Raw genomic sequence first — 5,546 nt, forward strand, 5'->3', positions numbered from 1 at the left:
AAGCTAAACTAAAATATTAATTAATTTAAAAAATAAAAAGAATAGATTATATAATGAAAATATTGTCAAAATATATTAAAAGAATTTCTATTTTTGATAATTTTTTAAAATATTCTTAAAAATACTTTCCTTTATTATTAACAATATTAAAACTTTCGCATGCATAAAAGTCGCCTGGACTATAAACGGAGTGTTACTGTGCTAGAGAGCAGATGAGAGATAAGAGAGTGGGGTTTGTGCAAAAGTGTTTTATTAATGGGCTTTGCTACATACAGTCGTCAGATGCAGTCAGCGTGCAGTCGACTGTACGGAATGAATAAAAAAAATTATAAAAAATTTTTTTTATATTCAGGGGGACCTACATGAATTATAAAAAGTTATAAAAATAATTTTTTTTTTCATGTAGGTCCTATATTAATTTTTTTTTTATAACCGACTGCAAGCCGACTGCATCTGCCGACTGCAAAAAGTATTTCTCTTTATTAATTAATGTATTGGACACGTTGGGTCATGCACGGAGAGTCCGCAATGTTGACTGCGTTTAGTAATACTTTATAAGGTATTTTTATCTTATTTTTATCTTATTATATAAAATATTATATTTTTTTATCATCTTTAAATTATTTTTATTTAAATGAATATTAAATAAATGAATTGTTTTTATTTAAAAGTTGATGGTTAATACCATTAATATATCATTAGATACATTAATAATTAGTTGGAAGGGTAATGACAAATGAACGCGTATGACCAGAGACTTGGAATTTTCAACATCTAATTGCCCGCACTGCTTTATGTTACAAATAATACAGAAGCAACACAAATTTCCAGATTGGTATCTTTAACGTACAGCGCAAGTCCATCCTTCCTATTCTCCATAAAACTTAATCATATTAGTTTCTTGATTTGCAGGCTAAAGAGAGAGGAACAACGAAGATCATATGTTATTCAAATCGACTCTTATTGCTTGTGTTACTCCCACGGCTCAGCAGTACTGCTATCAAACTGGTAACTACACCAGCAACGACAGTACCTACAGGGCAAACCTAGTTGACCTCCATGTCTTCCAACACGAAGATCGATTACGAATTTTACAATTTCACCGCCGGAGAAAATTACGCGACAAAGTGAACACGATTGCACTTTGTAGAGGAGACGTTACGCCGGATGTATGCCGTGGTTGTATCAATTCGACAAGTCAAGATCTCTTAAAGTCTTGTCCCAATCAGAAGGAGGCAATCATGTGGTCCGGATCCGATGAATGTACTGTAAGATACTCAAACAGGTCTATATTTGGCGTTATGGAGGAGCAGCCTATGCTTGCTTTTTATAACGTACAAAACGCATCCAACGTAGAAGGGTTCAACAACGTGCTGAGACCCCTGCTAGATAGGCTAAGAAATAGCGCTGCACTTGGAAATTCTACTCGCAAGTTTGCTCTGAAAAGCGAGGCAGCCCCAGACTTCCAAACAATCTATTCACTTTTGCAGTGTACTCCTGATTTGAACTCGCTGGACTGCAACAACTGCCTGCTACGTTGGTTGGATATACGTCATATTGTTGTAATGGCCGAAAGGTGGGAGGAGTATTTGTAACACCAAGCTGTTATTTAAGGTTTGAGACATACAGTTTCTATGACCCTGCAGCTGAGTCACCACCTCCGTCGCCTCCACCACCGCCTATAGCGCAGCCAGCTCCCCCACCACCAGTACAACTGCTTCCACCCACACAAGGTATGTATGGTAAGCGAGCTTTTCGTTCTGTTTTGGTCCTACAAGGTATATAATCCTACTTTGCCAACGTTTTATCATTTATGGACCGTAAAGGGATTTTGAGAGAAGAATATTACATATAAATTAGAATTTCGTTAGGCGATTAGACAATTCTTTCTTGTAGTAGTAGGTATACATATCTTTAACTTTACCTATTCACCTCCCGAAATGAGCTGTCTTTATGCACCACTGTATTTCTTGTCTAAATAAACTTTATTCCACAAAGAAAGAGACGCATATTTCTGGGTGTTTCATGCACTAGCAAACGAATGGTCCCCTAGGCGGTGCCGTCTCGGCGTCTCCCCAGCTGAAATTTTGAAACAACGAACCTTTCAATTCTGTACCCACTAAATCCCTGGAGTGACCTCTTGTGTAGTGCCTCGCATGCAGGGATGCCGTCATGTGGTCCATATCTATATTTTTAGAATATAAAATTATATAATTCAGTTCATCGCTTTTTATTAATTTAGCCTTTCACATGATATTAAGTATTAACGTATAAATTAATTTTAAAATTTATTTCTAACTCCACATCTTATCCGACTGAAAAATAATTTAAAAAAATTAATTTCTATAAATTTTTAATTTACAAGTTTCAGGTAAGTCCTTTGAAAAGAGTAGAACTACTCAAATTGAAAAAAAAAAAAGTCTATTTTTTAGGGTAAAAAGTATATTTTTATATATAGGATTTGCATAAAACTTGCCCACCTTAAACTTATATTTAATATTATTATTTAAAGTAAGTAAATTAATAAATTAAATAAGAATTTGATCAAAAAGTGAGAAAATTGTTAAAAAATTAATTAAATAATTAAGCTTCTTTTCCCACCTACTCAATTATTAGTGACATTTATTTATATTCAGTGAAAACCAACAATAATAATACAAAGTACTTAAGAAATGAAATGCAAGAATCCATAGTTATTTTTTGTCCTGATCAACTACTTGCATTGGTAGTTTAAAAATTGCTAATATCTTTCAGTCGAATTTGGGAAAAGAATAAGACTAACTTGATCATACAATTTTATTTAAACCTAATATCAGATATCTAATTCAAAATCAGTCTCTTTTAAATGAATTTTTAGTTTTATTTTGATAGAAGTAGAACTCTAGTGTCTGCAGGGAAGGAAAGTAACTCATCGAGAACTACAGTTGCTATAGTGGCGTTGGTTGTTGTTTCTGCTGTACTAATCTTCTGCATGTCATGTTTCTACCTCTTCTATTTAAGAGTGAAGAAGCCAAGGGAGAAACTTAAAAGTAAGTTCAATATTTGTTTATTTTACATTGTTGCTATCATTTCTTTAAGTAGCCGGGAAAATATTGATATCTAGACACCTTGCTGTATGCCTTTGATGTGATGCATCTCTTCTCTATAATTACTAAGCAATATTGGTAAAACTAAGTACTAAGCATCTCTTCTCTACGTACCAAGCAATACTGGTAAAACTAACTTCGGTTATTGCTTTTTAAGATTTATCTTTGGTTGCATCTTTCTGCATAAAGCATTGGCTTTACCATGGGGATTCTGTAATATAAAATAAAATCTGCTACCATCAGTCAGATAGTCAATCAGTTCTAGAAATCAAGGCCAGTACTTCAGCAACTCAAATAATGAGATGCATGACATTAAATTATGCAGAGCATGTTGTTTCTTTGTATGAAGAAAATAGCAAATTGTATTACTTTTCTTGTGGCAATGCATTAATCTAATTCAGATGCATAACCTGTTCTTATGTGAAGGCATGGATGAAATTATTAATTATGATTCCTTGCAATTTGACATCGAGACAATTAAAGTTGCTACCGACAACTTTTCTGCTGCAAACAAGCTTGGACAAGGTGGATTTGGTATTGTTTACAAGGTAATGAGGTGTAATCGAGTCGTAAATTATGTCATTTTACTCGTCATAATTACTTAAGTCTGATATCATGAATGTTGAGGTTATAAATGCTAGATTTTGGTATATACATATCTTTCAGGGTGAGCTTCCAAATGGACAAGAAATAGCTGTGAAGAGGTTGTCCAAGGCTTCTCAACAAGGAGATCTAGAATTTAAGAATGAGGTCAAGTTAGTGGCTACTCTTCAACACAGGAATTTGGTAAGGCTCCTAGGATTCTATTTGGAAGGAAAGGAAAGACTTCTAATCTATGAGTTTGTACCTAATGCAAGCCTTGAAAAGTTCATATTTGGTATGTTTACCATTCCTCTCAAATCCCAAATTCTATTCATAGTGATTACATCTTAACGAAATTGTCTTGTCTTCCGTGTACATTGCTTCAACATGTTCACAGTACATTTGCATGAATATGCTGATCCAAACAAGAGTGCACTATTCACAACTTCGTATTATTCACCGTGATTTCAAGGCTAGCCACATTTTGTTAGATGCAGATATGAATCCAAAGATTTCAGATGTCGGCACAGCAAGATTATTTGTACCAGATCAAACTCAAGGCAAAACAAGCAGAATTGTGGGGACCTAGTAAGTATATCCACATAATCTATAGCTAGTAACTAGGATGTAGCATGCTATATACAAGTAACACATACAGTTTGTGCCAAAGAAACAAACAACATGGGAAATCCTTTAAACCATCTCCAATAAAGAAGATGGAATAAACTTCATAAAAAACTACATGTACCTAAAGCTATGATGTCCTTCAAATTAAACTAATGCTACTGATAATGTTCGCCTGCAGTGGATACATGCCTCCAGAATATGTAATGCGTGGACAATTTTCAGTAAAATTTGAGGTGTTTAGTTTTGGCGTGTTAGTTCTGGAGATAGTGAGCGGTAAAACAAATAACTCTAGTTTTCAGGGAGAGAATGAAGTTGGCGGCCTTCTAAGTTATGTAAGTGCAAATATTTTCTTTTTTATATGCATTTCCTTTTTATCTCAATTAAGTCTGACCAGATAGTAAGTCACAAATGAATGTCTAGCTTATTGTGGTGTCTCTCAATGTAACCATCATGCAGACATGGAAAAATTGGACGGAGGGAACAACCTCAAATCTTGTAGATGCCACATTAAAGGACAGGTCAACAACTCAAATAATGAGATGCATCCACTTTGGATTATTATGTGTTCAACAAAATGTGACTGACAGACCAACCATGGCTACAGTCATCCTCATGTTTAATAGCCACTCTGTTACTCTACCAGTTCCCACAAGACCTGCATTTCTTATACACAGCACCAGATCAGATGTGTTGCCCCAATTGGAGAACGCGGGTATTGGTATAAGAAGACCAGATGGGCGTGGAAGTAGCACTATCCAAGGCTCAATAAATGAAGCTAGCTAGATGCCCGATAACTTTTGACGGAAGCTAGTGCCACATTTTGTTTGAAATGCAATTCTACTTGTTCAAGATTCCCATCCGTGACCCCTGTTTTTTCATTAAGCAACTTCTTTATAAATGAAGATGGTTATAATTTGTATTCAGGTTCGGTTTTAGTATTTTGACTTCATTTGGGTTTTATTTCATAATATGTAACCCCGACAAGTCTAAAATATAACCATGGTTTTCCTTCGCTACAAGTGAGGGCAATCAATAAATTTGTGTACCGTTCTGAAAATATATATATATATATATATATGAAGATGGTTATATATGGTACTTAAGTAGCAAAGATATATCTTACGCCATTTTTTTCATCCCAAATGTTTGGATGTGATTAAACTATAAATAATTAAGTAAATCATGAGTACAATTGATCACAAGCATTGTTAATAAAATCTATTTTTTTCCTTTTTTGTTTGAAATCTAATT

At 34.3% G+C, this 5,546-nt stretch overlaps 1 pseudogene; it reads left to right on the forward strand.

Moving 5' to 3' along the window:
• Positions 1-820: 820 nt before the first annotated feature.
• On the forward strand, positions 821-5,335 carry LOC122277549 (annotated as a pseudogene).
• Positions 5,336-5,546: the final 211 nt, after the last annotated feature.

Source organism: Carya illinoinensis, chromosome 9 (assembly GCF_018687715.1).
Source record: "Carya illinoinensis cultivar Pawnee chromosome 9, C.illinoinensisPawnee_v1, whole genome shotgun sequence".
In the NCBI taxonomy this organism is placed as follows: Eukaryota; Viridiplantae; Streptophyta; class Magnoliopsida; order Fagales; family Juglandaceae; genus Carya; species Carya illinoinensis.